This window comes from Ananas comosus, unplaced genomic scaffold (genome assembly GCF_001540865.1).
Source record: "Ananas comosus cultivar F153 unplaced genomic scaffold, ASM154086v1, whole genome shotgun sequence".
In the NCBI taxonomy this organism is placed as follows: domain Eukaryota; kingdom Viridiplantae; phylum Streptophyta; class Magnoliopsida; order Poales; family Bromeliaceae; genus Ananas; species Ananas comosus.
Window position 1 is genome coordinate 9,486 of NW_017891361.1, and position 8,953 is coordinate 18,438.

An 8,953-nucleotide genomic window follows, 5' to 3' on the forward strand; every position below is an offset into this window, starting at 1 on the left:
ATGTAAAATTATACTACTACTACTTGACTCCAAATTCATATTTTAAGCATAATCTATGAATTCAAGTACTAGCAAGAAATTAAACACATGATACATGTTGACGATATAAAAACTTAGGAGATGTTTCGGCGATTTCAGTAAACTTCAACCCACCTCGAAAAGCTAGTCCAACTACGGCGAGAAGTCGAGAGAAGGGAAAACACGCGCTCGCCCGGCCTCCAACGACGCAACCACGATGTCCACGCGCTCGAACGGCTCCCTGGTGCAACGTCGACGTCGATCCGAGCTTAAGCCGTGGCCTTCACTAACCACACAATTAAAACTGGAGAGAGAAGAAAAAGATAATTACCCCTTCTCGGCAGATGAGGTGGATAAATATAAAGAGGGAGTGGGTGGTATGCTTATCCACCAACCAAAAAGACCATTCTACTCCTCACCAACTCAACATCTCAGCTGGAGTACCGGTACCGGCTCGATGCTGTACTGGTACTCAGCATCAATTATCGCAACCCTAGAGCAGCAGTTCGGAGAATACTCTGGGGTATCGGTATTCCCTTGCATGGTACCGATACTCAATACTGAAAACCTGCACTTTGCAGATTTCAATGTCAAACTCTGCTCTCGCGTCGCACTGAGTCCGTTTTGCGTCCGTTTCGCGCCAAAACGACTCCGATCTGTCCCGACACTCTCCAGATGTGTTGACAAGCCTCAGATGCTAAAAACTTACGGGCAACCAAACACTAGCTAGGGATACTTCACGTAATAGCGCCAATCACATAATAAATAAAATTAAATTTATCCTATCTACACATTTTCTCAAACGTAATACTCGTCATAAATTAAAATATCCATCACATAATAAATAAAATTAAATTTATCCTATCTACGCGTTTTCTCAAATGTAATATCCGCCATAAATTAAAATATCTATTATCTCCTATTTACGTGTTACTCAAATATTTTCTTTCTTACACGTAATATCTGCGCCAATCACATAGAATATTGCTAGAAAGATTTAATACCCACCTAAGCAAAACTAAATTGTTAGTTAAATATAATTTTAAATTTTTGAATTTTTTTAGTAAATTATTCAAAAGTATTGCCCGCCAAAATATTTTACGCATTTCTTAAATATAGAGCATATTTCAATGCACTCGCATATAATATCTATATATCTTTGCATATAATATCTATACTATCCAATCTTATCTCATTATAATATTTATTCACACACAGAATATATTTTTTTGAGATATTTTTTTAATAATATCTTTTTTATTTTCACCTATATTCTTCTCAAATATTTTTTTAGTAATATCTTTTCTCATTTGAACCCNACATATATTTTTTTGGTAATATTCTTTTTCATTTTCACCTATATTTTTCTTAATTATTCTCAAATATTTTTTTTAGTAAATCATTTCTCATTTGTCACCATTGCCGGCACCTGCACATGGTCATCGTCGTCCTCCTCCTCATCATCATCATCACCAGCACATTGTCCCCTTTGTCACCTTCACTATAGTTATTTTGATCCCACTGAATTTTTTTAATGTGTCTTTATACTCTTATAGTATTTTTTTTTTAGTATTTCCTTGTTTTTACCTATGTATATTTTTTTAGTAATATTCTTTTAAATATTTTCTTTGTCGCATAACTGCCAATCCTTTCTTACATAATACGCACGTTTTTTCAAATATAATGAAATACATATAAAAAATCCTTACAGTATAAATTAATTAAAAATATGTAAAACTTATCTAGAGATAAATTAAAGTTAGAAAAAAAATAATTAAATGATAGACATACACCTCCATTAACGATTTAAAATTTAAAATGTAAATATAAATTTAATTTAGAATTAGATGTGACATTTTGAATTAAAAATAAATTAAAATTTTGATACTTTTAGATTAAAATATATATCCAATCTTCTAAATCTCGTCATACTTACCTATCATCTCTTTATCAGATATCGAGCATATTTTGATATTTAACCTCCCAATCTTCTTATTCTTATCCCAATTTTATATATACTTATTATTTTTCACACATAATACCCTCCACCTATGCATTTGTCACTACATAGGTGGCGTCGACACATCGTTGTTGTCACCTTCACCGGCACATCTTTATCCTCTTTCTCACCGGCACAACTTCGTTGTCACCTTTGCTAGCATGACGTCGTCGTCTTCACACTGCATGTATATCGACGGAAGTACACGAATTATGTCAGCGTTGTTTATGGTCTACTGACATGTCATCGGTGGTCGAGATACATGCATATGCAAGTCATTGGTGGTCAACAATGTATGCGTTGATAATTCATATACACATCAATCTAAATACTCTTCATCCTCATATATCTATTGCTAATATATTTTTTTTAAAAAAAAATTTTCTTTCTTTTCTATTACTAATATATATTTTTTTAATAATTTAATTTTTAGTTAGATTTATTATTTTTAAATTAAAGATCTCAAAGTCTCATCCCAATTGTTTTTCTTTTATTATCTTTAATTTCTTCCTAAACAAGTTTAATAATTAAATTCAAATTATATTTCATTTTCTTTAGTTAACATATTTTAATAATATAATTTTTCTTTACATATAATATACTAACACTTTATATCAAATTTTAATACATAAATGCTATATTAATTTTCTATCATCTGCACATACCCAATTTATATAAAAGTATACCACACCTCTAAAAAGCTCACGAATTTAAATTAAAATTCAATTCATATTATGTAAAATTAAAAAAAATTACAAAATCCATAAATATAACTATGTTTCTATGACATTATATATTTTGAGCATCTACCTACCAAATTCATCAAATTTTTTTATATTGTTAATTTTTAAGTTCATTTAATACCCAGATATTATGATTTTAAAAATTTATAAATTTTAATGCATAATTTTCTAAAAATAAATGTTAAATTTTGAATGTGGTGTATAAAACATGTACACTGGGTATAGGCAAAATCTTCTCAAAATATGAGCAGTATCTCGATAGAATTCAAAATTCTCCTAAAATTGTATTAATATTTTTTACGATCTTTTTCCAATCAATTTGTGTATATATATATATATATATATATAGAGTTAGGCTCCTTTCGAAAGTACGGAAGCCTCCGTACTTGTAAGTTGTTTTCAATAATGGGACATCCGATTTGGCGATCGGTTCCGTTAGACATGATGTACGCTGTTGGAACTATCTAGGAACCAAATTTCATAATTTTTTGATTTTGTTTGTTTAGTAAACGAGTAGCCTCAAAATAAACGGCTGAAAATGAAAATCTCATAAAAAACAGTGATAAAGGACTCAAATTTCAAATCGGAAGTATTGGTCTTACTATTGATGTTAAGTAAAATTTTCTATTAAATTTTTATCTAATTTGGATACTTCTACACCGTTGAACTTAAAAACGTGCCACATCGGCCATTAAAATAGTCATTTTTGAGACCTTTTGATCGCTTGGTAAATAATGTCAAAAAATTATAAAATTTGATTTCTAAATAGTTTCAATATGGTAGATTATACTTAACGGAGCCGATCGTTGAATCAGATTTTCTATCATCGAAAACAACTTACAAGCATGGAGGTCTCCGTACTTTCAAAAGTATAGGAAACTTACTCTCTCTCTCTCTCTCTCTCTCTCTCTCTATATATATATATATATATATATATTAGGATATAAAAAATGTTAAAATCTTTGCCCAAATTAAGCTAATTTAATTTGAACAATAATAATTGGAGAATAGTAGTACATTTAGTTTATATTTTAATTTCATTAATAATTAAAATTAATATATATTTAGAAAAAAAATATTTGATTTTTTCCAATAAATCTCACTTGCATTGCGCATGGATATGACTAGTAAAGCTAAAACTTAGATTTTTTTTTATCAAATTAAATATGAATTACTTAAAATTAGGTACAGCCTTTTTCCCCCACCCCCCCCCAAAAAAAAGTTAGAAGCAAATTATTAGCCCAAAAAATGCACCATTTTTTAGATACAAAAATAAAATAGTTAAAAAATAAATAAAATTTAATCCTAAACAAAAAAATCAATTTTTCTCACCACCAAACTTATACTTCCATCACATAAAAATTTAAAAACAATACAAAAACTATGTACACTGTCTCAGGGGCTGTTCCTGGGATTTCCCCTTTGTTCCAAAAGAAAAATATTCCCCTTGGGGGGATTTCCCCATTGATTCTGAGATTTTCCCCATTTAAACTGCCTTGGGGAATTGATTCCTCCAAAAAGTGTGTAGAAAAAAAATTCTATCCAATTTAGTTAGTCCAGCGAAAAACATTCTGTCGTACGCATTACGACATGTTTGGTTTGTCGTAAAACTATAAAAGTAAATCGAAAATTATTTTCGGTGTGGAAAATAATTTTATATTGTTTTTCTTAAAAAAGTAGACTTTTTGTTTTTTATTTTTTATTTTTTGCGAAAAATGAATGCGCGTGGGGGAGAGAATCGCGGCTTATTCCACTCTCGCACGCAGTCTGCCAGCTAAGGTGGGTGTGGACTTCTCACACACTCTTTCTCTCTGTACAGATGTGACACCCACCCAGCTTTTCTATGGTCATCCATTTCAGAGCTATTCTAATTCTAATATGCTTAATCCTCTTAACTCTTAAGCTTAGCCAGCGTCCAATATGTTATAACCGGATTAAAAGTTTTAGTCATATTATATCTCATATATAGAACTATTCCAAATTTTAGAGGTGCCACAATAGAGAGAGATAATAGATAGTATGCTTTCGAAAGTACGGTAACCTTTGTATTTTAAGTTATTTTTGATGACGGAACATTTTATTGGATATGATTTATAATATCGGAACAATCTAGAAACTAAATTTTATAAATTTTTAACATTATTTTGCTTAATGAGCATATAGCCTCAAAATGAAAGGCCGAAAGAAAATCTCATAAAAAATAATGATAGAAAACTTAAATTTTAAATCGAAAGTAATGATATTGCTCTTGACGGTAAATAGAATTTTTTATTAAAATTTCATCAAATTTGAATTATTCTACACTGTTGAACTTACAAACGTACTATATCTATCATTAAAATAATTATTTTTTAGACTTTTTGATTACTTGGCAAATGATATCGAAAAATTATAAAATTTGGTTTCCAAATAATTTTAGGGTTAACTGCATATAGCTCCCTGTAAATATATCGTATAGCAAATATATCGTTACAAAGTTTAGCTTTGCATTTTTATCCTTACAAAAGTTCAATGATATTCATATTTGCCCCTCTGATTTGTTACCGTCAGAGCACTGTTTATTTTTTAATAAGATATGTAAAATAATATTTTTGCCCTTACAAATATATCTCTCCAAAAGTCCCAACTGTTATAATTATGCAGAAATATTATCCTAAAAAAATATTTTATCCATTAATATAAGAAGGGGTACAAAGTTTAATTTAACTTATTCATTAATCAGGATTAGGTATTTTACTTATAATTAACTATATTTTTCTAAGGGATCCTACAAACAGAGTATATTTAAAAATAGGGATAATTGCCTATATACCCCTCAAAACTTTAAAAATATCTCATTTACCCTTTTTTTTTTTTGTTTTCAATATACCCCTCATATGTTCTTGTGTTATTCCAAAATATTTCTGCAATTACCATCCGTTAAGTTAACTTGGGTTCAACGTGAGTTAAATTTCTACTAGAGTTAAAAAAATTAAAATACTTATTTTGCCCGTAATTTAAGGGTAAATAAGAAATATTGGTTATAGTAGAAGGGTATATTTGAAAAGACTAAAAATCAAAATAGTTTTTATACCCCTAACTTAAGGGCAAATAAAAAAAGTCGGTGACGGTGGAAGGGTATATCTAAAAAGATAAAATAGTAATTTTATACAGATAACAGTTATTACTAACAGTTTATTAATGAAATTTAACTCTAGGGCTATATTTGAAATAGTTTGAATATAAAAAAAGTATTTTCAATATTAGCCTTCTAAGAAAGGTAAATCAAAAAGTCGAGAATTTTTTAGAGATATATAAACAATTACCCCTTAAAAATATTAAAACTTTTGTACAAATAAAAATAAAAATTTAAATTTTATAAAAATATATCTGCAATTTAATATATCTACGGGCTAGCTGAAATCACGGAAATTTTCGGGAATACCAACAAGAAAATACTACACAACATGTGCATTGGGATCTCCTTTTTGACCGAATGGTCAAGTCACAAATAATTTAGGTTACCCACCTAAGGACAAACCATGGTACTAATCACTTTTTCTTTTGTGAAAGCACTATTGCACAACTCAAAATTAGGTGGCATCAACCTTTTTGACCAAATGGTCAAGTCACAAATATTTTAACCGATTTGATTAAAATTCGGTCAGTTTATCGGTTCGATGGTTGAACGAAAATTTAAAATAAACTCTCTATTTTGTACTGAAAAATTATTGAGGAGCATTCAAGTTATTATTTTTCGTCTAGATTCTACAATAATGCACGCAAAAAAAGGAAAATGTATACATGTGGACCTCTAAACTTTGGGCTAGGGTTGTCGATGGATACCGATACTCAAAATTTTACTCGAATTCGAATTTGAATGGAGTGAATTTATCTGATACTAAACGGACATGATTTTAGATATGAATATCAAAAATAAAAATCCAGCAATATGGATTCGGATATGGATTTTGACTGTACCTGATACGAACCCGAACTCGAATCCGACTCGAATCCGACATTATATATAATATGTATATAAATATTTGATGTTATATCTGAATTTATATTTTAAAAATTTAGATTTAATATAATTGTCACGCCCCGGATGTCTCGTTCCCCGGGCACGCCGACAAATCCGCCGTATACAAAGAAATTTTCCCTGTATACGAAGCGACAGCTGTACCTGTAAATCAAACACTACTACGAACAGTAGTAGAGAGCTGCTAGAGAAAACAGAAGCTAAACAAACTGAGTTTCATATATATAGTCTAAATCCAAAATACAGAGCTACTCGCACTGGCGAGTTAAGTCTACTATGTACAGAAACTCGAAACAAAACATCTACCTGCAGTAGGGGCACCTCTAGCTCAGCACGACGGGTAGGGCTCTAACTCGCGACGCCCTTGCCTCGATCCTGATCCGCGGAAGGCGCAGCAGCCGGAACCTGTGGCTCTGCAAAACAGAGGTAACAACTGGGCATGAGAACTACTGTAAAAACAAGAGTCCTCAGTGGGTACCGCCCAAAACCACATCGGTCCACCCACTAAGTCTACAGAAGGGAGCAAGATTAGTCAGAAAAGTAGGAAGTAAACTCTACCACTATCGATCACTACACTATCATGCTCTATACTAACCAACTGTAGTAAATGTCAAATCTGACCCAATCAAATCGGGACTGTAAGCATACCCGTCCCCGGGACTGTAAATACACCCGTCCCTGCCCCGTTGCGACTATCAGGCTCTATCCACACTAACTAGTCCGTGGAGAGCAAGTCCAACTGGCATGAGCGACACCAACGCGAAAACACAAAGCCTGACTCCAGAGTGGCATTCGTGGGCGCTACCCAACCGAGTATGCAGCGTATCTCTGTCGAGCTCAATCAGGCTCTGAAAAGCCAAAGTCAAGTAACCAACTCAAACTGGTCTAATAACGAACAGGTAACGTGCCCTCAGCACAATTTGACGCTAAAAAGGCGATACGGGTCCTCCATCAACCCTGACGGCACCCAACAGTCCAGAACAACCTGAACGACCCTGTAAAAATCCACTCGGCACACCAGCACGAGCGTAAATATATTCTAAACTACCTGAAGTAATCGCCTCGAAGATACTGCGACAGTACAATTTTATAACGGCTCCTAAAACTAAATCCGGCAGTTTAAACATGTGACAGATCCAAATCGCAGGTTTTCTCCTAATTCAAATTCCAAGTTCAACATGTATAAACTACTCAATTTAATAGCACATGCTCCAAATTCAGATTTGCTATCTATAACAAAATCCATGAATTCGAGCTAAAGTAAACTATACAAAATGTGAAATTACACATGTTGACTATTGCGCACTTAGGAGTATAAGCCGATGATTAACCCACCTCGCTCGCTAATCCCTGGCAACACGGAACTCCCCTCGGCTGCGGAACAACCTGCCAAAACGTCCGAAAACCTCCCAAGGCCCGAAGTCAAGCTCCCGCCAAACTCTACACGGAGAATCCGACAATAAGCATTAATTCTGCCTCAAAAACAGCAACAGAGAAAAGCAAAATTCCGACCTAGTAAACCTTTACCAAATCCAGCAAGTAAGGGCTTCATGGATTCCTCTCGAAGTCCCGAATCCAACGAACCAAATCTCGTCGAAATCCGACGCTCCTACGCCGAGTACAAACTGAAATACCGATGGTCGACACTGGAAATTCTGCAAATCAGCACCAAGCTCGAAATGACAATACTTGAAGCAATGCAACGGAACACTCACCTCAAAGGCTAATCGGACATCGACGCGGCGTCGAGAACGACGAAAACACGCCCTCGCCTAAGCTCCCTGCGACGCTACGACTGCAACCGTACCCTTGAACGGCTCCGCGGTGCGTCGTTGGTGTCGAAATCGGCTCGCGGCAACTCCCCGAGCTCGTCGTTGCTTTGGCCGAAACGAGAGAGAAAGTTAATTAATGAGGTGTTGGTGCAACCCTCAATTACATAAATGGATAGGCATGAACTGCATGTATGGGCACGTGTCATATATATATATATATATATATATATATATATATATATATATATATAAGGATACTACAGAAATTTTTATAGAAAATACTTTTTACTATTTAGAGTAAGATCAGNTATATATATATATATATATATATATATATATATATATATATATATATATATATATATATAAGGATACTACAGTAATATATTTTAAAATATTG

At 32.9% G+C, this 8,953-nt stretch overlaps 1 long non-coding RNA gene across 2 annotated transcripts; it reads right to left on the reverse strand.

Moving 5' to 3' along the window:
* Positions 1-7,140: 7,140 nt before the first annotated feature.
* On the reverse strand, positions 7,141-8,734 carry LOC109704860. 2 transcript variants are annotated; one of them, XR_002214510.1, is made up of 4 exons: positions 8,497-8,734; positions 8,294-8,427; positions 8,117-8,221; positions 7,141-7,194 (listed from the first exon to the last, which is right to left on the reverse strand). It is a non-coding gene; the product is annotated as an uncharacterized LOC109704860 (long non-coding RNA). The 2 variants fall into 2 exon arrangements; XR_002214509.1 differs by lacking the exon at positions 8,497-8,734 and having other exon boundaries at positions 8,303-8,331.
* Between the last annotated feature and the right edge of the window lie 219 nt (positions 8,735-8,953).